This window comes from Triturus cristatus, chromosome 5_2, assembly GCF_964204655.1.
Source record: "Triturus cristatus chromosome 5_2, aTriCri1.1, whole genome shotgun sequence".
Classification (NCBI taxonomy): domain Eukaryota; kingdom Metazoa; phylum Chordata; class Amphibia; order Caudata; family Salamandridae; genus Triturus; species Triturus cristatus.
Genome location: NC_140588.1, coordinates 302292138 through 302318557, shown reverse-complemented (window position 1 = coordinate 302318557; position 26420 = coordinate 302292138). Strand labels below are relative to the sequence as shown.

General features: G+C 43.7%; 1 protein-coding gene across 1 annotated transcript in view; it reads left to right on the top strand.

Annotated features, from left to right (window-relative positions):
* Positions 1 to 909: 909 nt before the first annotated feature.
* Positions 910 to 26420, top strand: part of RNF144B (ring finger protein 144B) — a 252111-nt gene continuing 226600 nt past the window's right edge. Inside the window, exon 1 of the mRNA XM_085607055.1 lies at positions 910 to 1266. The gene's annotated coding sequence lies outside the window, so the exon portion shown is untranslated. The remainder of the gene's footprint in view (positions 1267 to 26420) is intronic.

Genomic DNA, 26420 nt, shown 5'->3' with positions numbered 1-26420 from the left:
CCAGTTCACATCGCCGTGTTAGCGGCGTATTTACAACGCTTGGCTAACAGGCGATGTGAAATCCGGCGACTGACGGTGATATTCCACATTACCGTTTGAAAACCGGCAACAACAGGACGGCACTAAAGGAAATGTTGTTAATAGGGAGATGTGGTATCAGACATTCAATCCACCTCCCATTGAACAGATAGACAAGTCTGACATTTATCAGATGTTAGATACCGGCGATAACCGCGGTTAGCGCAGCTTTTTATAACGCTATGGGTGACAGGGCACAGCTTGCAAATACCGCGATGTGCGGTTACCGACTTTTTCCCTGTTATTTTCTTTGGGACCGCCTTCCTTGTATCTCATTAGAGATGCAAGGCTAGGCGTGTGTTTAGAACGGCTGCTAACATGCGCTAATGCATGTTAGCACCGCATTGTTGATAGGGCGATGACATTTTCGCCGCTTTTCTGGCTTTTAAAGCCAGAAAAGCAGCGATATGGCTGTTGTTAATATGCCCCTTAATAACTCACAAAGGGGCATATTATCAAGCCAGGCGATAAAATTATCGCCGCTTTAGTGGCAGAAAACTGCCGCTAAAACGCCGATTATGGACTTGATAATATGCTCTATGGAATTCCAATTGAAGCCCATGTGAAGGACATCTAACTTGAGCTTCAATTGGAATTTCATAGAGCATATTATCAAGCCCATTATCGCCTTTTTTGCGGTAGTTTTCTGCCGCTAAAGCGGCGATAATTTCATCGCCTGGCTTGATAATATGCCCCAAAGAACCTTATTAATAAAAAGAACAGTTCCAGGCAGAAATGGCAGCAAGTCTCTGTGTAAATCATCTATTTCTTCAAAACGGCTCCGGTTGCCTTCGCCAGTCTAAGTTAATCACCTGTGGCTGAAAGCAAGCCCCAGATGGGAAGTAGGAAGTGCTCTGCGCGAGCTTCCTGTACGGACTCCGAGCTGATCCTTCTCGCTACTGCACGCGAGCTGTGACGTGCTCCCGGGGAGGGACCGGCAACATGCTCAGGCAGCAGCAGCAGAGGCGGGAGATGTTCTGCCTGCAAGTGCCAGGGTGACTGGGAGCGGAGTCTTACACAGAAGCCCGGGAGCCGACGAGAAGGAGTAGAGAAGCGAAAAACACACACCATGCCTGCGCCCCACCCTGTCTGGGCTCCCCACCGTGGGTTGGTGAAATTCTGAGTCCACCAGGGGGGCTGCTCTAGAGCTCATAACTGGCAGGGAAGGACGTGGCTGATATTTTTAAGGTAAACTGAAGGGGGACTGTGGTTTCCCCTCTGTTTGTATACTTTGTGCGAGATTAATATGCTGAAATGGCATCCTTAGTGCTGACGTCCAACAAAAAAAATTGAAGAAATGAGAAACAGGAAGCTTATGTAGAATCAGACGGCAGCAACATATGATTTGCATTTTGCATCCACAACAGCCTGTGTTTAGGCGCCGCTTCTGAAGCTCGCACGAGACCGGCAGCCAAGCTGGTCTCCTTGACTGCAAAAGCTGGAGAGTAAATTCGAATAGGGAATGTATATATCGGTCTTTTAAATGTGCGTTTAAAGCTCCTTTTATAGGTAACGGCGTGGTCGGACGGGTTGTTTTACATATGAGGAACAGAAACAACATGGTCTCGCGTTGGTGTTTACGTATAGCAGATATCGATCAACTGCTCCATGATGTCTATGCGTTTTTTTAAAGGAAAATATTGATCCGAGCGAATAGACTGTGCGCCGGCATTCTTAGTTGACAGCCCTGAGCCCTTGGTATCACAACAAACACAGACTGGAGGCTTGACTACAGGGCATTACTGTCTGTATCCCTCCTCGATCCCTTCTAGGTAAATGGGATCTAAGGATTACGGCATCAAACGCCAAACACGCTGCGCTGTACCCTCCTCTCCTGTGCCTAGCCTTGATGCTAGCTGCAGGGCGAGGGGCAGTTAGGACGTTTTATTGTCCAAGATATCATCTGCATGCCAGGTGGCTTGTCTGAAATTAAAAACGTAAGCACCACCTTATGCTTCTTCACCTAAGAGTGTTTGTGTGTTACTGCTGTCAACCTTCCAGGAAAGAGTTGGTGCACCAGATAGCTCCGTGCACCGAAACATTTACTGTCTGGTGATTCCTATATAACTATTAATAAATATAGCAAATTCTTATGCTCTTACGGAGCAATTTTGCAGGTTGACTTGTGTTCTTTTTCTGTATATTTGACATATTCTGCCATCGTTTCTTCGTATTTGAAGAGTTGGTGGGAGTTAAAAGGAGGGAGATTTTAATTCAGTGCATAATCCTTATAGTCCTTATAATTAAAAAAAAAAAAAAAAAAAAAAAAACTTTTCTCCTGCAGTCTTCCTTCCATGTGTGATGCGTGTTTTAGATGGGTACGTTTGCGTTTATCATTTCTTTTTGATACCGCAGTTGTCTTTTGTGTGCGTGCGTGCGAGAGAAAGCAGGTGCTTTGAATAACACTTATCAGTGTAAATTATTCACCTCAGTATGTATTTAACTGATTTCCGTGACACCAAATAGTTCTATGTACTACTTACTAACTGATTTGCATAACATTGTTATCTAGAAGCGGCTCCTTAAGAATCGCAGGTGTCCGAGATGTTAGAGGTTTTGGGTGCAGAACGTTATCTCGATTCTTATTTTGATTAGTAAAGGGGCCAATTTTGCTATCAGTAGGCCGGCGCATCAGAGCTGTGTGTATCTTTAATAAATACCAACCATTTCAACATGCTTTCAATACATAGGCGTGTTAGTCGATACCTGGGCGCCCAGAGTGGTGCAGCATTTATGTTCTTTCTAAAGTGATTTTATGACATGTACTTGCTGTATCGCGAGCTTGACCAATAGGTCAATATTCAGTGTTTGTAATTACTTCTTTGACTAGATCATTTGTAATCTTGTGTGTTGGCCAGTGCTAGATACTTAAACATCCTAAATATAATAAAATATTACAACTCATTCCCCACTTATTGCCTACTAAAGTACTGTGACGCAGAGCTACACGATTGTATAGTTTCGGCACCTTATGTCATCACCTGTAAATGATTGTTAAAGTGCTTGGATGTAACACTGCTATATTAGTTAATAGCTTATTACACCACTCCATTCAGGCGTTCACATTGAAGGATGTTTTGAGATCAAGGCCTGACCCTGGAAGTGCTAGATCATCCATCGAGTCCCAAATAGAACAGTGACATCATCAACCCAGTTTTAATGAGTAAAGAACAAGGAAACGCCAGTTGGTTAGTAGTCTTTCGTGACTCAGTGCAGTATCTGAAATGATTTATTACTTCCCCCCGTAGAAAACAGGATTGTGTTGTTTAAGTATGTTCTGCTGGTAAGCTCCACTTCAGAAATTAGTGACTGTTACTGGGCAAACTTTTGCAATTCAATGTGACAACATTTCTCTCAATTGAGGAACTGGGCATTGCCAGAACTCACTTTTCTTACTTTACTTTCAACGCAAATGCTTCTTGTGGTGAACTCCTGGTGCCTGTGAGGTGAAGGCAGGCGCTTTCAAAACTGATGTAGTGATTAATGGAGACACGAAAGGCATTTCATAATTAAGGATTATATTACCATCTGCAAAAATAAAACAATAACATTGGCAAGGGAAGGGGAGCCTCCTTAGTCTCTGTTGTTTTTGAGTTCTTACATTTATTTTCGTAATTTCTTTTTTTTGGTCATGGTTCTATGTCAGCTGCAGAAGGGCAAATTTACGGCCTCCTTTCTGACACTGGGGGTGGGGGGGTGGAATTGCCCTTCTTCATCAGGTCTGTGTGTTTATTGTGATTTAAGAGTGGAGGGCGACCTGATGAATGACCCTCTGGAGCACCTTAATGTAGTTGATGTATGTAAGCTGCAGACAAACATTTCGATGGTCCTGCCGAACAATGAGCTGGTGAAAGCAGAGGAAGGTACGAAATCATGCTGACTTGATCAGGAACACAAATATTGGATGGAACAGCAGGTGGAGGCAATGCAAATAATCGGGATTATAGGGCATGTATGATAAATGGAATTTAATTGCTACTCCCAGGATATTGTAGGAATGTATAGCTAGAGTTTTGAGGAAAGGAACAGGGCGTAGGGAGATTATTAGGAAGATGCAACAGGGGCGGCTCCTTTGCCTAGGAATCTGAAACAGTGGCATAAATGGAACTCGCATGCATTGTAGGAAGTGCAGCCGCGGTGGCATTTTATTTTATTAAACAGTAAGTAGTTACTAGGGTTTGGAAGCCAAAAGTTGCAAGGCACACTAATACAAGTTAAAAAAAAAATACAGATGTAATGAGTGTCATGGTAGCATCTGCTACTGATTGACTGTTTGTTCCATTGCAATCTCATTTTGGTTGTTTTTGAAATGTGAAGGGTACAAGAAGATTACCATATCTGTTCTGTTAGCCATAACTGTTACATAACGAGTTGGAAGGTCATGGCTGCCTTGGCTCTTATCAGTAGAGTTTCTTAGCAAAATTGCAAATTACTTTCTAATAGTATGCATGCAACATGGAGTTCCCGGAAAATAAATTGGAAACTGAAAATAAGCCCCATCTTTCTTTAATCCACTCCTATTTCATAACTCATAATTGCTCTATTTATGAAACAGTGGAATGGCGCCCTTCTCACCCCGCCTCCCCAGCAATGTAGGCTGTTGTCCTTGTAGACTTACCTGATGCCAGACGTGGGCGTGAGCTGCTTGTACCAGGTCAGGGATTGCTCATACAGGGAAGAACAGCTGCGTTCTAATTTTAGTTGGTCGTGCCTGCAGATTTTGATTGTGTTCCTAAGCACACAATAGATGGCAGATGACAGTGTTGTGAGTTTGCTTTAAAAGCTGAAAGATCTTTTCGAAGGTTATGCGTCAGTAAGCACATGGTGCCTTCGTCTTTGTTCTCATGTTACCTCGACCCAGCCCCTGTGAGTACACAACTTGTTGAACTGCTCCCAGTACCTGCGGGGGGGATCAGTTTGTGAATGTTTAACATTGTTTTAGGATTTTGAGATAAAAGTACATGCCTGTCGACCTCACAATTAAAAGTATATGTGGTGTTTTCAGCGTCAGCACAGGTATGCTCTTAGATGGGGCCTGTTCCATACTGTGTCATGGAGACTTTAGTTGGATTCCACTGATGTAGTCCAACTCAGACAAAACAGTAATATGACCCTAGACTAGTGTGCAAGTTCAATTTGAGAAAAGTTTTGGATGAACATGTCTGGGGTATGTTGTGACCCTGTTCAGAAGGGGACGTGGCCAACCATATCGATATTGAAATATTGTAGTGCGCAAATGTGAAAGGCTTCTTGGCCCTGATGTCTGCTATATTAAGGTGTGCACAAACAGCAACCCAAACATTTACTTCCAGGAAGGGCCCATATCTGAATCAAGCAGCATGTGAGCACTGACAAGTTTTCATATGTTTTCGGAAACTAGACCGGTTAGACTGAGCTCTAGGCTGGTAGGGTAAATTATTCCACAGTCGACATGCAATGTGGTTAAAGCTTCTTCCTCCCCAGCATTCTCTTCTAATTTTAAAGACATTGATTGTACTAAAGTTTGCTTTACGAAGGGTTCTTCTGGGGGAGTACCAGAAGAGGGTTCTTTTCAAATATGCTAGGCCTTTCCCATACAGAGTTTTATGTGCCAAACATAGGACCTTGAACATCGTTCTTTTTCTCACAGGAAGCCATTGGACTTCAACTAGAGTCTCCGAGACTGACTTTAAAGTGGGAATATTTTTCAACAGTCGTGCCACCGCATTTTGTAGGCCTTCAAGTTTATTGAAAGAGCGAGGGTGACTGCCCAAATATAGAACATTGCGATAGTCCGACCTGGATACTAAAGCAGTGATCACAGATTTCTGCAATTCGTATGACATAAAAGGGAGAACTTTCCTTAAAATGTGCAGCAGAAAATAGGAATTAGAAGTAAGCTTATTGATTTGTGCATTAAAAGAAATACTGGGGTTAAAGGTGATTCCCAGATTCCTGACCAACGAAGCTGGGATAGGGAGAGGGCCAATCATCTGAGGCCACCAGGATTAGTCCAAAAAAGTTGTGTCCTTGCCAAACAAAAGGACCTCAGTTTTGTCAGAATTTAGATCAAGAGTGTTATTGTTCATCCATTCTGTGACTGCACCATGCAGTTGTTAAAGCAGTGTGCAGTCTTGTCAACAGCATTAGACATGAACATGACAATTTGTGTATTATCAGCATAGGCCACTGGGACAAGACCAAAAGAGCGGATCAACCTATTGAAAAGTTTAGGGCTCAATGATTATCCCTGCGAAACACCACATGGCAGTGAGAATGGTTACGATACAACGTCCCCCAGGGTGACTGACTGCTCTCTATCTGCGAATAGTGACTGCAGTAGAATAAGAGCCGGGCCTTCAATTCCAATTTCCTTCAAACATTCCAAGATAATTGCATGGTTCATGGTGTTGAAGGCTGCCGATAGATCCAACAGTATCATCGCTACCTTCCTACCATTATCTAAAATACCTATCAGCTCTTCTGTGGCTACTACCAACACTGACTCAGTGCTATGGTTAGGTCAAAACCCAAGTTGAGCAAAGTCTTGAATTTAGTTTTCTTCCCGATTATTAGGGAGTGCAGTGTTCATGTGCTTCTCTAGGGTTTTTGCTGGCAAGGGTAAACGAGATATAGGGCAGTAGTTCTTAACTTCTTCAGGATGTAGTGAAGGTTATTTCAATAAAGGGAGTATCAAAGCTTTTTTTCAGCTCCATAGGGAACTATTCTGTTAAGAAGTATAGTAAGAGGTGGGGCAACCGTTCCAACTATACCATGAACTATTTTCAGAGGACAGGGGTCCGATGGAGCCCCTGACTTTGTTTGGCCTATTAGTTTGACTACTTTCTCCTCTGTGAGCGATGGAAATGTACAGAAATTGTTTTTCCATATAGTGCTGGATTTGTCCCCTTTAGGGCTGGGTGACTACTGATGGTTTGTACTGGTCTATAAAGGCACCGTGACCAAAACACAATACAATGTAATACAGTTGAACTCGTTTCCAGTGGCTGATTCATTCAATTCTTACTGTTAATCGAGGTTTGTGGAACAATAAGTTATGGCACTTGCCGCAGCAGGTTCACCGCCAACCTTGATTGTGAATTTCTGCTCCTTGGACAGGGATTCTTGAATGCTGTTTGGTTGGAATACTTGATATACTTTACTGTAGCACTGATGGGGAAAAGATGTAAACATTATAGAAATTAGTTTTACACAGTGCATGCAGGTATGCCATCAAGTAGGCTTCCTTCAGATACGGCACTTGGCCTACTCATGAGTGTGTTTACATTTGTAGTGATCATGTTACATATATTTTGTGGAATATCTGCAATATTGCAATAAGTGTTAGTAGAAGTAATATTTTTGTACGCGCAGCACAATTATGAAATATTGCATCCAGAGTTTTTCCTACTGTAGGCTTGAGCCTCTAGTGCTGTCGCATTCTGGTGCCAAGCCCCTGATGGCATCGTTTTCTGACATACCCTATTTATTTCTTGCCCAGGAGAGACAGATACTGAGTCTAGTTGCAGGTGCACTTCACGATTTTGTTAGTGAGTTGCTCACAAATAGATTATGCAGCTCTGCGTGAGAAGGGACCCACCACATTTTACTGTGGGAAACTGCTGTCCTGATGCCCAGGCCAGTACACAACTTGTGCTTAGTTGTGGTAGCTAATGATATATTGTTAGCTTCACATCTTTTCATCTGCACTTCAGGAGGGAAGGATGCCTACTGGCCCTCTCTTGTAAATCTGTGGAGTCTGCCCTGACTGGAATTCTTCACTTCCCTCAGAGCTCAAGATGCATCAGTGTGATATGGCTGAAGTGTACATGTGGTGTTGGTGGATGCCAGCTGGAGGTCTGTCATGATTAGACAACATAGGTACATAGATTGCTCTCAACCTCTTTCCCTGCCTAGCCATTGTGAAAATATTGTTTTATATCTGGTTTTAATTCACAAACCTCTTAATGGAACATGAAAACATCCCTTGTGCTTACATTACTGGTTCAACCAGGTGGGGTTGGTCATCCTGAGCCTGGAACGAAGTGTCACCTTTACAAAGACTGGAGCCATGGACAGGGACATATCAACAGTAACGTGATTGTTTGAAGGACTGTCTAAGTTGATACCAGGGACCCTGGACCTGTATAGGCTATTTTCCATCACACTTGTACCTAGAATTTGACATTATGGATTGAACTAGAGTTTTTGCAAAATGCCCTTGAACCCGATTGAATTCACCAAAAATCTTGTTATTGCCTGAAGATTGGAGGAGAGAAGAAAGTAGAATATATTGTGTGGAAGCCCATTTCTACCAGTCCTAGAAATGAAGACTCAGCAGCTTGTGTGATGCTCATGAGGATAAATGCCGGAAATATCAAGTATTTATGAGACTGGAAACACATGCAGTTGCACAACCTGACACATGACGACTGTTGCAGAAAAAAATCAGCCCTGTTTTATACCTACTGTAAAGAGTGATAGGTAAAATTTCAAGATTCGTTGGAGTATACTGCTTTTTTAATGTAGGTTTCAAAAACTGCTTAATTTTTCTTTAAGGGTTGGAGTTATACCATCCCATCCACCCACCTCCAAAAAACATATAGTGGATAAACAAGTATTTAAAAAACCCACTTCAGATACATTACTGTTGGAAAGCTGCAGACCACTCTCCCGGTTATCGGGAGTTTGTAAACTGCCAGAAAAGCATGTGAACCAACATTAAACACTGTTTCTGAATCTTAATGAGATTCTACACCCCACAGAGACAGGTTTCAGGCCTCAACACAGTACTGACAGCCCTACTGAAAGTACATAAAATGACTGTGGATAAAGGGGGCTCTTTAGCAGTCATACTGCTGGATCTAAGCGCTGCATTTGACACTGCATCCAATTCAGTCCTCGTACAGAGACTTTGGAGCATGGGTGTAAGAGATCTTGCTTTGAACTGGCTCACACAATTCCTTGAAGATAGGAGTGTAGGAGAGTAGGGTCTGCTTTCTATGTTCACCCCCACTTTTTGCTTTTGCTTTACTGGTTTTCGACTTAGATGTGGCTGTGGGCCTGCTAATCAGACCCACAGCCCTGCTGTTCTCTCTCTAAATTAATACTATGTACTTTAGGTGCATAACCCATTTGGATAGGATCACCTTATTGGCCCCTGTACAGTGTGCCTTAGGTACCTAGGGCATAGGTATACCCTAGGCCTACCAGGGGCTGCAGCATGTATTATGCCACCCCTGGCCTGGCCTTCCATTATGACACAACTGGCTGATCACTCAGCTGGGGCAAGGTCGTGTAATCACCCCTTGCTTAGGTGTAGTATTCCTATACCTATCTTGTATATAGACACGTGTACCTATCAGCCACTCCTATGGCAGGCCTTAACAATCCTGGAGGCAGAGTGCTTGGTAACATGTAAGATGGTGCTCTAGCATGAGCTGAGCCTGTCTGCAGCTTTCGGAACCATGTCCTTACAGCTGTTCTATGATATAGCCTACCATATACTCTTAAAGTGCCTTATAATCTTAAACGGTTATGGTAACTATGGTTTGGCTTTATCAAAACATGTCGTGTAAGGTGTCTAACACCTTGGAATAATACCCCCATCCCATTTCTGGGGATGAGGATATTATCCCTCCCTTCTAGAGGGAGAAGACATGTTGAAACCTACTTACCCGGTTAAAGTTAGAGCCCCAGCATCACAAAATGGATGCTGCTGCCACGACACAAGTCTGACCTCCTGCTGCTGGGAGTGATCCTGGCACGGGAGGCTTGGGCAATAGGTTTCCTGCCTTGGGAGGTGCGAGCACCACCCCAGACAGGCCTTAGTGTATTGGGGCAGGGAGGGATGAAAGAAACGAGACACTGCCTGGGGCACACAAGGTGCTCCATGCATAGTCTAGTTCAAACCGGTGCTGGGGCACACCAGCCCCAGTCCTGGCGCGAAACTGAACAAAGGGAAGGGGGCGTAACCACCCCCCTCCCAGGTCCCACCCATAAGGCGTGACCTAGCAGGCAACCCAGCCCCCCAGATTAGTATAAGAGTGGTAGCTGGGCCCCAGGAGATTAGATTATCCTGAACCTGCAACTTGAACAGAAACTCTGGACCTTCGACATTCGACGAAAGAAGAAGACTGAAGAATCTCCCTTGTGGCCAAGGAGTGGCTACCCTGTGCAAACAGGCACCATCAAGAGACTTACCCTTTGCTTTGCTGAAGTTCTACGAGGGACCGACTGCAGAGCCCGACCAGAGCCTTGATTTCCAGACTTCTCCGACCCTGATCCACATCCACAGCCGAGCTGAGATCCGTGGAGGCGACGAGAGACGTGGGACCGGCTACCTGGGAAAAGTGGCGAGTATCTTCCAGCGCAGCTTCTGAGGTACCCTCGAAGTTGTGCACCGGGGATTGAGAAGCCCCTACCCCAAGCACCATCTGCACCGAAGATCAGCCCCCCACACTCCACGAGTCCTGCGTGGGGCCCTTCTGCATTTTCCTGCTTGCTGCGTCTGTCCGGTTGCTTGCCCGTTGGCTAGCGGCCTTTGCGACGACACACCTTTGAATCTTCACCGCTCGTTTGGCTCCTCCAGACTGGCTCCCGCTCCTCTGCAAAAGAGAAGCACCCCAGACCTTCCTGGTCTGCACCAGAAGCAAGTCCTCCATTCTTCGTGGGTTCCGCTTGCCAAGGCTTGGTGAGTCCTAGTTCGACTTTGACGCCGCTGACAGCAAGAGCCTTCGTGGGACAGCTCGCCTCCTGGTCCTGGTCGTCCTGGACGTCTCCTGGTACCCGTGGCTGCTGCGACAAGCTTCACCTCTTCACCTGCAATCTTCCCGACATCGCCTGGTTCCTTCCTGGTTCCACGTGGTCACTGGCTAGTGACATTGACTCTGTCCCTTCTGCTTGCAGGTACCCTTCCTTCTTGATCCCGGCCTTGGGATCCACCGGACACTCTGCACTGACTGCCTGTCAGCAACTTTCCTTCAGGCATCCATAGAAGTCCACGACGAAACCCGACGCAAGTTCACACCTATGCACCCGCAGCCCGTGGGCTAGGTAATTTGGGTACTTAGGTGCTCACAAGGGTAGTGACTATCCTAGGGTCTAGTTTCCGAGTCTCGACTTTCTAGCTACTCCAGAAGTGTCCTAAAACTGCTTATTTCAGAACTGTACTATTTCTATCGATTATACGCATTACGCGTGAGTGTTTCCACTCTGCACCTGAATCCCGTGGGCCTCCCACTTCCTAACTGTTGGTAGTGTAGTGTAGCCCCAGCGATTCCCTAGGCCTATTCTATTTCCGTGACAGTGGTCCTTATACCACTTCTTTAGTATATGGTTTGCGTGGCCCCTAGGGCCTAACTGTATTACTTACCTGTGTGACTTAATGTATGCTTGAATAAGACTGTGTTGTACTTACCTCGAATCTCATAAAGAGTGCTGAGGGTTTGACTAGAATAAATACACTTTATTTTATATATATATCTGTTGTGGTGTCCTTTCATTTGGTATTCAAGGGATTATATATGGTATCACAGCTGGCTTCACATGCCATTCAGAGTTTAGCCTAAGACTGCTCTTGTCCATGCTACCACTAGGATAGCTGGTCTATAAGGTTGACTTTACAACCAATCACCATAAGGGTTGTTTGGACTGATATAAGGTGTACACTAGAACTAGTGACATCATACATCAGGCCAACTTCTCACTAGGAGCATTCATGTATTTGATAAACCTTGCTAGTCCGAGATATTTTCTCTGAAATGTTGTGTGCCTCAGGGTTCCTCACTTAGCTCAACTTTATTTAATCTCTATGTGTGCCCCCCTGGTAGACATAGTCCAAATCTTTGATCTTTCAGTACTTGCATATACAGATGACACACAAATAGGTCTGTCCCTCATCCCAGAGAACTGTGCAAAAGGGTACCAACTTGGACCCTGCCTAAAGGAGGTGGCAGATTGGCTGGCCTCTTGCTGCCTCAAGCTCAACGGTGACAAAAACCAAGTTAAGGTGATCGGTAACAACTAAACCAGCTGGCCATTAGTATGCTGGCCAGAGTCTTTAGGAAGCCCTCCTATACCTAAAACCTTCATTAAAAAAAAAAAAGTGCATCTGGCTAGACAACAAGCTTGCCTCGGAAAATCAGGCCAGAAAGGTGGCAGTGAACTCTTATGGCTTGCTCAGAATGCTCAGGAAATGTTAGACCTCCTACCATTTCCCTCTAGAGGTCTAATTTTACAAGCACTTATGTTGTCACGCCTTGACTAAGGAAACTCCCTCTACTTAGGCTTGCCTCAATATGTTACCAAAAGACTGCAGCTAGTGCGAAACGCGGCAGCCCATCTTCTTTTGAAAGTTCCCTGGCATCCGTCGGGCTCATTAGCTTCCTTACATTGGCTAACAATTGAGCAGAGGCTACAATTTAAAGCCCTATGTATTGCTCATAGAGCTTATTATAACCTAGGCCCTCAATTTACTACAACCCTGTACTCCGGCCAGGGCTTGGAGGTCCACTAGTGCACTGCCGATGGCAATCCCAAAAATCTGCAAAGCAAAGGGCGGAGGCCGCTCCTTCTCCTATCTGACCCCTAAGCTATGGAATTCCTTACCAGTCCGGATTCGCAAAATTGAAAACGAAATAAGCTTTTGGAAGATGTTATGGGCATGGCTGTTTGTTAACTAGGTATGCCCAATTGGAATCTGGAATACAGATTCACTTATAGGTTGAAGTCTGGTCGGCTGTTTATAGCGCTGCGAGATCCATTTGGTAGCCATGGGCTCTATAAATTGCTTAGAATAGACTAATGCTCTTCCTCCCCCTAAGAGTGGCTTGTTTCTTGAGTGCCAACTGTGATATGAGACTTTGTGGTGCCCTGGAAAAACTTTGCGTTTGCAAATATTGTGTTCTTCAGACCCACCTTATTCACCACTGAGGGGACAGCACTGAATTATGGCATGTTCTGCTATGGTAGACTAAGAGTGCACAGCCAGAGCAATTTACATCCCGTTCGCTGCCCCCGATTTCTCTGCACGCTTGTTGATCAGAACTGATGAAGATCGATCACTGCATGCACCGAGAGCACAAAATGGCTACTGAAAGGCTTGGCGCACAACTGCACTTCCATTCACGTTTAATCTGTATCTGAGCGTTCTACTCCACACTTCTCCTTCAAAAGACAGCCTTGAGCACTCCTCATCACTACTCCCTGAGTCAAAGCCTAAAAATTAGTGTTTTAGCATTCAGTGAGTTCACAGTGGTATATGGTACCTGGGGTTCGATTTATGATTTGATTTATTTGTAGAGCGCCTGAATCAACCCCCAAGGGGTATCTCCGCGCTGTTGGATTGCTACTGTCAGCCACTAATAGAAACAGATTAGAACAGTAAGATTTAAGGAGTTTTCTAAATTGTAAATGATCCGAACAGTGACGCAGGTGTACCGGGAGTGCGTTCCAGAGGGTAGGAGTCACGTGGGAGAAAGCTTTTCCTCCCAAGCGCTCTTTTTTTGTAGCAAGTAGCAACAAGGAGAGATTTGGACCCTGGTCGGAGAGATCTAGTCGGCAGGTAGTTGGTAAGTTTCTTCGCTAAGTAACAAGGGCCTTTGCCATTCAGAGATTTCTGCACGGTGCAACAAACCTTAAAACGGATTTGCATCTGCACTGGCAGCCAGTGAAGCTGTCGCCGAAGGGGCAGGGAGGGAGTTCGGGGGGGGGTGGGGGCTGATTGGCTACTAGGGGAGCAGCAGTGTTCTGAACTACTTGCAGCCTGTTCAAAGATGCTTCATTTGCTGAAATCAGCAGGGAATTGCAATTGTCTAGCCAGTTTAACACTAGTGCCTCGATAAGTGTTTTCTGTGTGTTTAATGGCAGAAAGGGAATACCTTCCTTAGGAGACCAAGCACATGAAAGCATGATCCGACAGTAGATGTGATGTGCTCTTTCATGGTCAGCTTCTAGTCCAGACAGACACCCACGTTTTTTACCACTAGTTTAGGAGTAGGTGCGGTGCCCACTTCCTCGGGCCACCACCCAGGGAACCACCTCAAAATTGCCTCGCCAAACTGCATTATCTCTGTTTTCCCCACATTGAGCTGGAGAAAGTTACTTCGCATCCAGCTTACAATGGTGCGCATACCCTCCGAGAAGATGGACTGAGCATTAGGATTGTTCTTGTCAAAGGAGAGTAGAAGCTGAGTATCATCAGCCTGAGATATAGGAACAAAACCTAAATTCCTTAGTAATCCCGCTAAGGGGGGCAACATAAATGTTAAATAAAGTGGGACTCAGGGAGGAGGTCTGGGGCACTCCCTTAGTCAATTTTGTGGTTTTTGAGCAGAATTAGCCAAGATTTATAGTTTCTGTTCTGTCAGACAGAAAACTCGCCATCCATTTCAAAGCGCTCCCTCGGAGGCCAATTTCCCCAAGCCTCCTGAGCAAGGTCTGATGGGAAATAGTATAGAAGGCTGCTGATAAGTCAAGCAACACCAGCAGCACCGCTTGTCTGTTGTCTAGGGACATTCTGACGTTGTCGGTAACTTCATTCAAAGCAGTCTCCGTACTATTTCTGGGCCGGAAACCTGACTGAGATGAATCAAGACAGTTCGATGCTTCGCCAAAATCAGACAGATGTATGTTGATATGCTTTTCTAGTACCTTGCTCAGGAGAGGTAATAACGGAATGGGTCAGTAATTGGATAAATCCTCCATGGGGGCTTTAAGATTTTTTCTGATGGGAATTATTTGTGCTGCTTTCCATGCGGAGGGGAGAATACCCTTTTCTGTAGAGCAGTTAGAAATTGAACAGATAGGAGCAGCAAGTTGTTTGGCCAGCAAAGAGGTGGTCTTAGCAGGAATGATGTCCAGCGGGGAACCTGATTTTATAATTTTAAGTAGTACCTCTACATCTTCGGGCATGAGTGCCCTGAATGTATCTAACCTCTGTGCATTGTCTGTAACTGCGTGGTGGTTAGCCGTGGATTCGGTCTGAGGGCTTCCAGCTGCAGTGATTTTGTTGTAAATCAATTCAATTGTTTGGGTAAAGTGTATTGCTAATTTGTCACATAGGGCTTGGGAGGGTATTTCTTCTTTGTCACATGCCTTAGGATTGGTAAAATTTTTTAAAATCTCAGAGGGTTTTAGGGGCATTCCCTGCTTGTTCGAGTTCCTGTGCTATATGGGTTCTGCGAGCATACATAATGTTTTTATGGTATTGGGCCAGTGCAAGTTTATATCTTTCTTTATCCTGTGTGTGATGTGATAAACGCCAAAGACGTTCCAATTTTTTACAGCTGCTCTTTTCTATTCGGAGCTTTGGAGAGAACCAAGCTGTCTGAGGACGCCTGGCTACACTGGAGCATATGTTCAGCGGGACCAGACGATCGATGGTGGTTTTGATGGTAGAGTTAAAACAAGCTAGGCACTCCTCCACATGGTCTGTATCAGAATTCTGAGGGCCAGGGAAAGTATTTTGAAAATCCTCGGGCGTGAGTTTGTAACACTGTCTACGCCACCTGGGTGAATTAGTACGAGAATTGTTAAGTATCCCCGGGTCCCTAATATAGAACTCTATTAGTGAATGGTCTGACCATGTGAGTGGAGAGGTGGCACCACAGATGATATTAGGGGAGTTGGTAAAGATCAAATCTAGCGTATGTCCAGCTATGTGAGTGGGACCATTGTTGATCTTACCTAATTCCAGTGTGGTTACTTCTGTCAGAAAAGTAGCAGTGTCTTGGTTTGTATTGTTTTCGCTATGGATATTGAAATCTCCTAGAAGTAGAACGTTTCTAGTTGAAATCACATGTGGTAAAATAAATTCCATTAAATGAAGCGAGAAATTAGAAAGCTAACCCGGTACCGATAGACCAGAGCACCTTTCCAGCAATGTTGGGAGAGCAGATCTATTCTAAAAACCAAAATTTCCAGAGTGTCATTACTTAGTTGATCAAGTATAGACACTTTGATGGACTCTTTGTGGATAATAGCTATGCCCCGTCTTGGAAGCTCTATCCAACTTTTGGATCCGATATCCTTCCGGGAGAGCCTCAGCAATAGCTGGATTTGAGCTGCGTTTTATCCCGAGAGAACAAGCCATACTGGTTGTAAGAATTGGCCAGTTTCCTCTGAGTTTCATGTACCCCTGAAAACTGGTTTGACACCTGTCATACTAAAGATGACCACCCTAATATTTACTGAAAGTCTCACATTTGGAAGGAAGTTGCACATGAAGTCCTTTCTTAAGTCAGTGCTTACAAGATAACAAAATGATCACGTATGAGCATCTAGAGAAAAAAAAAGATTGACTAAAAGAAGCTCCCAATCATACCTCTCCCATTGTGACTTTGAGTCATACAGACATTAAGCAACATCAATAAAGCTATCCAGGTACCAGGATGTGCTTTGTGTCCGCATGAATAGGGAGAAAAATGCCCCTTTGAGGAGAGCAAACATGATATCGCTTCTCCTGCATTTGTGAACTGCTTAATGTATGTGAAAGAAGAGCATTTGTGGGTGCACGTTATGAACGTAATTAACAGTACAAAATGTTAGAAAACCAATTTCTAGAAATATTAAGAAAAAGTTAAGGTTATGGGAGGACATAGATGCACTTTGTGGGCACTCAAACACACATTGGATGATTATCTTTTGCCGACAAATACTACACCATGGTGTGGGACTTCTTCCTAATATAAAAATGTGAGCTTCAGTCATTCACCGTATCAAGTTAACAACTGGATTCCAGGTTGAGGTTATCATGACAATCGTCCGGAACAGCTTGGCAGTGTTACATTATCTCTTCAGATAATGCATTAAAGAACCACAAACCCCCACTAATTTTCATTTTAGCTGTTGTGTCACACTCTTGTGTGCTGATGCAGGGTCCTGCTGCACCACCCACTTAACCCAAGTTTTTCTTGTGATTCCTCTGTGCTTATCCTAGGAACAATTAATTATTAGCTGTCCAAGCCAGGCCTTTGCTAGTAACACAATGAATGTGTAGTCCATAGTCAACTTGTTTTTCTCTGCTGCATGACATTCTTCTCACCTTAGCTTTATTCAATGAGTGTGTCACACAAGGCTTCTGCATCTCAACAGGATACTGTCTTCATAAATTTTTCATGCATATTTTAGGTTTGCATTGGTGTAGGACAGCTTGCTATAGCTGTTAAGGTCATCGAGTCCTCATGAATGTGATTTGATGGGTTTGTGCTAAGCAATGATGTTTCTTTTTTATTTGGAAGAAAGTAGTCTAGGGTATGCCTTGCACAATGCTTGCATTATCACACCTATCCTACTGCAATAGCATGTTCACCGGCCAGCCTAAGAAGACATTTAAACACCAGATTCTCAGTAGAGGAGCTGGGATGGTCGTGGGCTAGAAGTGCTCTTAACTAATCCTTCTATTGGCCCCCATTACCTCTATGTCCTGGTCTGATATCACAGACCCACTTGGAGAGGATGTAGCCTTATGGCTAGAGCGGTCGACCTCGAAGCTGGGGAACTGGGTTCGAGTCTCGGCAACGATGCTCAACATCCTCTGATTCTAGGAAAATCTCCCTGTGCCTAACAAAAATGAATGTATCCATCTGTAACATAACTGGTGCTCATGTAAAGCGCTCTGATACCCGATGTTTCGTGTCTAGTTTGCGCTATATAAAACTCTGGAAAAAAAAAAAAAAGACTTAGAAATCCCCTAATTTAGGTAGAGAAAGTAAGACCACATAATCTACCTTTTAGACCCGAACGTAGAAACTCTCAGCCCACTGGTATGGCCGCCGATAAAATTGAAGCTGGAGATGAAAACCATATTATTTCAACTACATTTGAGCTAGGGGTCTAATGCTCAGAAATCAAGAGTTAATTATGTTTGCATAAGCCTAATATCACCTCTAACCCTCAATCACTTTCATTGTTTAACCTTCTGTGTTCCTCCTTATGTTGCTTTTTTCGTTTTCTTCATGACTCTATGATGCAGTCTGTTTGCAACATGTAGGCTGTAATCTAAAACAAAAACGTAAATAATAATGGAGAAAAAAACCGATTTTTTTCCTGACTGTTAGTCGCAGAGCACTCATCTTGGTATACATCAGATTGGTCGCACACTGCTACACCTACCAGTCGTGTTCCCCCAATGAAAATGGTCCCTGAAGGTCAGCGTCGGCGGATACACCTATGCTCAAGAGTGCGTGCAAGTATGCGTGGCGTGTGCCATCCCTGGACACGTGTTTCGAGGTAGTTGCCTCTCGTCAGCAGGGAGTAGGAAAATGAGAGTGGGGTTGCTGTGTAAGCTGCTAAAAACATAATCAGGTCTAGTACCTCTCTTAGCGCGCAGGTGCATAACCATGAGTCCGTCGACTCCACCGGCTCAAGGGAGCCTGAATATAAAGTTACATCAGATTGGTCGCACACTGCTACACCTACCAGTCGTGTTCCCCCAATGAAAATGGTCCCTGAAGGTCAGCGTCGGCGGATACACCTATGCTCAAGAGTGCGTGCAAGTATGCGTGGCGTGTGCCATCCCTGGACACGTGTTTCGGGGTAGTTGCCTCTCGTCAGCAGGGAGTAGGAAAATGAGAGTGGGGTTGCTGTGTAAGCTGCTAAAAACATAATCAGGTCTAGTACCTCTCTTAGCGCGCAGGTGCGTAACCATGAGTCCGTCGACTCCACCGGCTCAAGGGAGCCTGAATATAAAGTTACATCAGATTGGTCGCACACTGCTACACCTACCAGTCGTGTTCCCCCAATGAAAATGGTCCCTGAAGGTCAGTGTCGGCGGATACACCTATGCTCAAGAGTGCGTGCAAGTATGCGTGGCGTGTGCCATCCCTGGACACGTGTTTCGAGGTCTTCTTGGTATGTTGATGCCTTGGTTACAACTTTGACATTTTAAAGTGGAAGTGTGGCCATTTACATGCAACTGTGCTCAGCCAACCTGAGAAAGGAAACTTGACATTTTGATGCCACTGTTCACTAACAGACCTTGGGCTATATCTTCCCCCACATGACTTCAGAAACTACAAAAACAAGCATTGGCAAAGCCAACATGTCTGGAGTTGGTTCCTCGTCCTGTTGATTTTGTCAGTGCTTATTTTTTGATGATTTTACATTTTGCAAAGCCTGTTGGGAAAGGTGCCATTCCCTGGTCATCCCAACAAAAAACATTGTGTTGGCTAAAAGTATTGGTCTCAGAAAACACATATTGTCATAGTAGTCCTTGTCTCTGAAGAGAACTACTTTGTGTGTTTATGTGCCCCTTGTGAAAGGGCAGCATGTTATTGCTTCCAGTGGAATTAGCCAATGGCTGAAGTGGGCTGACTTTTGGCCCAATGCTATATAATGCCTTGAGCAGAATAAAAATAAGAATGGCACAATTACAAACCAATGGATGAAGAGTTCTGGATGAAAGCCATATAATATAGACCTAAGCATATTCCAGGCTCAGTGAGAGCGACTTCTCAGGAGGCATTATGGTTTTAGGTTTGGGTGCTTGATCCTCTTTAACTGGTAATGCGATGACCCACTATACTTATCGGAGTGAACAGCACTTTTCAATCCACACGTTTTTCTGTTGCTTCTAGCTGGCTAGACGTGCTCGAAGAGGTACTGTTTAAATAATCGGTTTATATGGCCTAGTCGAGAAGCACTGGAGAAAGTGGTGGTGTGAACCATAAAAGTTGAGGACAGTTTTATATGGTGGCAAAGAGAATAAGAGTGTTAGATAACAATAGAAAGGAGATTTAAAAATAACTGCTTCCTAGTAAGTGATAAGCTTTAACCTTTGTCTTTATTGTAAAACCATTACTTTCATATGATTGCAGTTTTATCTCTATCTGCTAGCCTTCAAAAACATTTTTCTCGTCGCTGGGAAGTCTAATCCTTTACAAACCTAATAATTGAACATTTAATTAACTCATAAGCACATCTGAGGTGAGATTTGTAATCACATTTTACTGGTGTGTAAGGTCTTTGGCTTGTGTCCAAGCCTTACAAATCGCCCGATGCATTGTTCAAAATCACGTTACAATCAAATATATTTTCGCATTTGTTTTTCTTCATGTTTATTTTACTTTAATTGCACTAAAAATGGGACAAAACATTTGTATTGGCTGCAGTTTTCTCAGGATACTCGGCAAGAAAAGAAATCATTGGATTAGGTATATAGTAGAATAGGTATATAGTAGAATAGGGTATTACTCAAATTAAAAACATTAAAAAAAATCTAATTTAATTATGTATTGATAGTGGGCATAGGCATGGAAGAGATTTGTAAGCAGATTTTCTGATTGCTAAACAGGTTATGATTTCGCAGACTTCTTGTGGGGGTGGGGGGGGGGAGGTAAATTCTCTTAGTATCACACGTTTGTAAACTAATAGGAGTAGCAGTCTACATATTTCCTACTACAGTTCATTAACAGGCCTAAGGAAGGTGAGTGTCTTTTCAAGATAAGTGAGTTTGATGCTGTTGACTTATCTGTGATTACTGAAGCGGACCTATGAGAGTGCATGACTGCTACCCACTTGTTACTTTGAAGCTGGGTACATAGGTTTGCTTTTCTCAGTCAAAGACGCACAATCCCTGCCTCCAACACCTAAAAGCAAAGACTCTGGAACAGTGTAGTCTAGGCTGCATTAACCAAGCGCTTCGATCTCTGACCAGATATTTTTGTCATTCAGTTCCTTGTTGTGTCACTCTACATGTGTCTGTTTTGATGCCTTTTGAGCATTAAACAGACCAGATGGTATGCGTCTACAGCTTTTTGTCTAACACAGAAATTTCAAAACAGGATAAATTAACATTTTCACTTGGTTATACCTCTATCATTTTAGTCTGGTCCTCGTCATTCTCATAAATTTAATAAAATTGCTTCGTGAGCTAGATAGAGGAACTCCAGAGTGCGAATCAGTGAACTAGAAAGGTTGGTGTTTGTGGAAAAGTGTGTGCCATAAAGTAGGTAATTACAAAAAAAGATTTCCAGAGAAAGAAACGACATATAGTTTGATAAGTGCACCAATTAGTACCCAAGGAAGACGCACAGATGTTCTTTTACTGTCACAGTGAAAGTCTCCAAAATAAACCTCTACATGGTACTAGGCTAGCATCTCTAAACCCCCCAAATGGCTTTCGTTAAAAAAAGTACAAAAAAGGAATAATAACAGAGAATAATCATAAACCTCAATTGATCAACATGGCACATTCAGGGAGTGAAAATGATCCCTTCTACTTACTGAAGATAGCACCCCACAGGGTTTAAATATGCACCTTCTAGGCCATATGCAGAACACGAGGCGCTTGAATTGAGCCTCCCAGTGATCGCGTTAACTCCTAATTCTCAGTAGAATTGAACTACCCGCGACTTGCCCACAACGCACGTGATCTGTGGGTGAAATTGCTTTGTTTGATGATTTCTTTTCTGTCCTAATATACCAGTAGTGTAAAAAGAATGACCGTGCTACCAGTTCCTGTGAATAGCACGAGAAAGGGTAGGATAATTTGCTATTACTAATAGATAGGAAGGCAATGGTGGGATTACTGGTTCGCAGCCCAATTTTAATTATGTATGTGAAAGGTGTGCCTGAAAAATTACAGCTCCCATTTTTCCACTCGTTGCTTTTTGATATTGAGTGATGCTTTCACTGCATTATCCTAAGTGTCAAAGCTACACATCACATGATTGGGCTTCAATTAAATCAGCCTTTTAGCTTGTTTGGCAGTCTATTTCCTGGCACACACGAGTTTCCCGCCTTAAAAAGATATGCTTTGTTAAGGACCTCCGGGTCATGTGCATTAAATAAGAATAATGCATGCATTTAATTATCCACTGTCCGGAAAATGAGGCTCACGAGTATATTGCAAATGAATAACAGTCCAAACGGTGGTCGAAGCACCCTGGTTACAGGAAGCATGCTGCTTTGCCAAGAAAAAACATCGGGGTTGCTCTCTGTTTCTAACTCGGAGGTACTGACAATATCCCATTCTGCATGGAAACAGACCAGCCACATTTATTTCATTTTATAGAACCTGAACATTTTGAGTTTTAAATGTAGCACCTGCTGAAGCGTGCTTAAGTGGAACATTAATTTTATGTGTATCATTTTAGTGACTCTTGAGATGTAGGTATCACCTTAAAAACCACGGTTAATCCCATGTGCAAGCTTCTGAAGTCTAAGCCTTGTTGAAACTACTATTTTGAGATGTTGTTAAGACTAATGGTTTGTTCGGTTTATGCAACAACAATTACTTTTTTTCTTTAAGTATAACCATAAATTTGAGAAGACTGGCGCAAAAGAGAAACAATGTGTCGCGAAGAATAATATTTTGAAATGTAGCATATGTGGTTTCTCACCTAACTGCATATTCGGTCAATGTTTACTAGTGGCATGAGTAACGACTACATCAAAATCAAAGTACTTGAGTGATATTCAATCACTCCGACCAGCCTGCATGCATTGGTTTCTTCCGTATGCTGTAGGGTAAGGGTAGAGTTTTTCAGTTTTTGGCGAGCTGACATCCCATTGAAATGACCTGTCTTTTATGTCCTACAATGCTTAATGGTCAGGGTAAATTTTATGTAGAACGGTACATGCATCTATAATTTATCACATAATCTAGAATAGATAAACTTCTGAACTTTGATATAGACACCAGCAACACACCCCTAAACTGCCTCTGTCTCTTCTGATCTGATTAATTGTTAATTTGTTAAATGTCATCCATGGTTCCACCCCCACCAGGTACAGGTTATGGCTTCTCTGGGCTACACTTCTAACAAGAGGTCAGATCCACCCTTCTTCTTGGCATTTAAGGCTCTATTGCATTCTAGAGAGTGCCTAACTGATGCCTTGCCCTTAAAGCACTCGTCTTGGGGAAAACTGCCATATCCGTTCAGGAACCCCACCCGAGCTAAATGTAAGATGCCTCTAGACCTGACAAAGATCGCTCTTCACTGTTCATTATTATGTCGGACTGTCAAAAACTGAAACAAGCGCCTCCGAATGAGGCATGAACTCTTAAGAATCCCAGTTAGGCAGCCTCCTTCCACACAGGGAAAGCCACTCTACTAGCCCCGGAGGCCACCTGCCCACCAGTCTTAAAAACAGATAAATGCGGTTTGGGGAGCCCGCTCAAGGACAGTAGACCTGTCTCAGAGTAGTAAGATGGGGAATTCGGAACCATGCTGTTACAAGGATATAAATGTGAGGAGGACTGGAATATACTGTTAATGATAAATCTGAAAGTGAGAATTTGAATCGGCTTTGCTTGCCTCCTTTGTGGTCTTAAATTAAAAGTGGTGGACCCGTACCAATAGAAAGGCACCTGATGCAGAAATGTGTGTGTAGTCTGCAGTTCACAGTATTGAACTCTGGCGGGTCGCCTGAGCCTTTCTTAATGTGAACTTAATTGGGGATAAATAAAAAGTGTATTTCTATCTTTTGTAGTGATGTGATATACTTGCACTCATTTGTGTGGGGCATTTGGTAAAACTGTGCACCAGGGAAGGGTGAAACATTCCTGCCCACAACCCCCTATTCTCTGTTAAATGAAAATGTATTGATTATCTGCTAATCTGGAGAACCCGGGCAGAGCCCACAAGCAAGAAGGCTACCCTTGGTAGCAACCATTAGTACATGTCCTGGGGAGGGCAGTGGGCAAGAAAGATTTCCCCATTCCCCAGTTGGCACCATTGTACCAAACACTCCAGACAAATCCTGTTAAATTAGTTACATCCCTACTATGTTGTGTTGGAAGTCGCTGCCACTTCTTTTGCATTGCTATAGTCTTGCACTGGCCCTTCCCCTGCTGACCCACCTCTGTATTTTCTTGGCACTCTGTCACACACGGTTTGTCTATCTCCATGGATCTCTTTCTCGCCTAGTATCACTCCCCAAGCAGACTGAGTAGTGAAAAAACACACCCCCATCCATGGTCAAAAACGTTTTGTAGTCAGAAGGAAAATGAGCAAAGAGATTCATTTTCACAGAATTGGGATTTGCAGATATTTGTGGGCTCAGATGCCACATGCAGCTAGCTGCACAAAGTCTACCAGGAAATAGAATTTTCCATAGTATTAAGTGTGTGTTGGCAGTGCAGAAAATGCGTGGACGTTGACCGTGCAAACTGCAAATCTGATCAATACCCACACATGCACATGCTTGTGGGCGTTAACACTAAAGAGTTTCAATACATTTCCCATGTTAATAGCACCAGTGAACTGGCACCAAAAGTGTAGCCATACGTGGGGCACTCTGGAGTTCCTCTGAAAGGGAAAGGGCATGGAACATCCCCGTGTTTTTGTAACCCTTTCTGCAATTGGTTTATATGCTTATGGCTAATCGGTGGAAGCAAGGAACACTGTAAATGCTTCCCCTGTGAGAATCGTGAACAAATGCCAACATCTTGACAGTCCTAGTCATCAAAATGTGCCTTATGTTATACCAAAATCTGACTGATTGTTTAAGAAATGTGCTAGTCCTTCCCTGCTCCTGTTTAATAACCTTGACCACGACATGAATAAAAAAAAAAAATCAAGATCCCTCTAACAGATTGGAGAATACTGACTGGATGAATGTTGGGCATTGTCTGTTTTATAAAACATGTGTAGCAGTCTTAAACATTTCTTAAATTTCTTAGCAAATTGGAGCTGATGTGCTCCTGGATTTCGTTGTTGTTCGTATCGGGCTTTGTGATATAATTTTTGTATTGTTATTTTGATGCGGCGACCTCATGAACAACATAGCAATAAACTTTGGGGAGAGAGAGACTATGAGAATCAAAGAGTCGTTCTTGGTATCCTGTGGGAAACGGAAAGGGCGTTTAAAAATATGACTAGATTAAGACTGAAAACAACTAAATGAAAATATTGCCTTTTTAAGTTACTTAGTAATATTTCTACTGGCAGTTCCTGCTCGGGAAGTATCAACAGTGGTATATTTGTAGAAGGGAAAGGAAATCTGCGAGCAGTGCCAACAAAAATGAATGTTGAAACGGAGTTCACAAAACTCTTTCTGTTAAGAAATGCAGTGTGTAAAAGTGTAATTTTTTTTATGGTCTGGCAGCTGTGGCCCGACAATGTGAGCATCACCAGAGAGGGGCTTTTGCTCCGCCCTCATGGAGGGAGTCAGGTGTACAGGTTTTGACTGGGCTTGCCCTCCACACAGCTGTGATCATTTTGTTCATTTATCTAGCTGCTTGATCTTGAACTTTCAGGGGCACACACATGACTTTGTAATGCTACTACCTTGTCTTAGATAACTAATGGTTTGCCTATGGCAGCAGCACAGATGGGAGGGTGGCAGTCCTTAACCTACATGGATTTTTAGGTCTGGCTTGGCAGGGAAACGGTCATTTGGCCTTTAAATCGACACCAATATTATTCTACAGTTCTTTGCTTCCACACAAATGCATATCCATTCCCATGCCATCTACTTGAAACACATCACATTACCAGACAGCACTCCTTTAAAGCCAGACCTATTGGCATTGCAAATACTTGTCATTCTTACTGGGCCCATGTGTGATAAACCGGTGATGTGGTCACTGATGACCTCATCCAAAGAGCCACTTACACACCCACTCAAACCCCAATACAACCTCTCATTAACCCATTCCCTCTCACACTCGTCCACAGACCCATACCAGTACTCACACACCCAATCACTCAACCATAGCCACTCACACATCCACTCACTCATACTGCCAGTCACGCACCCACTAACTCGCCCATATAACCACTATTGCACCCACTCACTCACTAGTACATACACTCACACCTCCAGTCAGACACACATTGACTCATACACCTTTACAGCCACTCACACACACACCCACTCAATCACCCATACAGAAACTCACACCGCCACTCACTCACCCATACAGGTACTCATACATCCACTCAACCATACAGCCACTGACGCAGCCGCTCACTCACCTATACAACAACTTAAATACCCCTTCACACATCCATACAGCCACTCCCACACCCACTCACTCACCCTTACAGCCACTCACACAAACATTCACACTCAATACAGCCACTCACACCCACTCACCTATGCACACACTCAAATAGCTACTCACTCACCCATACAGCTACTCGCACACCCACTACCTCCCTCATAAAGCCACTCTTGCAGCCATTAACTCTCCCATACAACCACTCCCACACCTACTCACAGTCCAATACAGCTGCTCAAATACCCACTAACCCATCCATGCACCCACTCACACACCTATACAGCCACTCACACACTGATAGAGACAGTCACACAGCCACTCAGATTAGATATGCTAGAAATAGTATGGCCAATTCCTATTACATAAAGATAAATACTAGGCTATGGCATACGTTAAATCACTATTCTTTAAG